The sequence below is a fragment of the Bison bison genome, unplaced genomic scaffold (genome assembly GCF_000754665.1).
Source record: "Bison bison bison isolate TAMUID 2011002044 unplaced genomic scaffold, Bison_UMD1.0 scf7180017864452, whole genome shotgun sequence".
NCBI classification, from domain to species: domain Eukaryota; kingdom Metazoa; phylum Chordata; class Mammalia; order Artiodactyla; family Bovidae; genus Bison; species Bison bison.
Window position 1 is genome coordinate 10,035,630 of NW_011495014.1, and position 343 is coordinate 10,035,972.

Genomic DNA, 343 nt, shown 5'->3' on the forward strand with positions numbered 1-343 from the left:
ACCCAATTTAAAAACAGGCAAAGCTGTGATAAGCCATAATGGAAAGAATATTAAAAGGTATATATATAACTGGGTCGTTCTGCACAGAAGTTAGCACACTGTAAATCAACTATACTTCAATAAAAGTGAAAAAATAGGCAAAGTATCTGAACAGACATTTTTCCAAAGATGACATACAGATGGCCAATAAACATGTGAGAAAATGTTCATCACTAGGGAACAGCAAATCAAAGACACAAAACAAGTTATTAACTATTAGGATGGCTACTGTTAAATGGACAGGGAGGCCTGGGGTGCTGCAATTCATGGGGTTGCAAAGAGTCGGACACGACTGAGCAACTGA

The 343-nt window shown here is 37.6% G+C and overlaps 1 protein-coding gene across 1 annotated transcript in view; it reads right to left on the reverse strand.

Annotated features, from left to right (window-relative positions):
* TANC1 (tetratricopeptide repeat, ankyrin repeat and coiled-coil containing 1) overlaps window positions 1-343 on the reverse strand; it is a 256,069-nt gene that overhangs the window by 9,367 nt on the left and 246,359 nt on the right. The gene's annotated exons all lie outside the window — the stretch shown is intronic.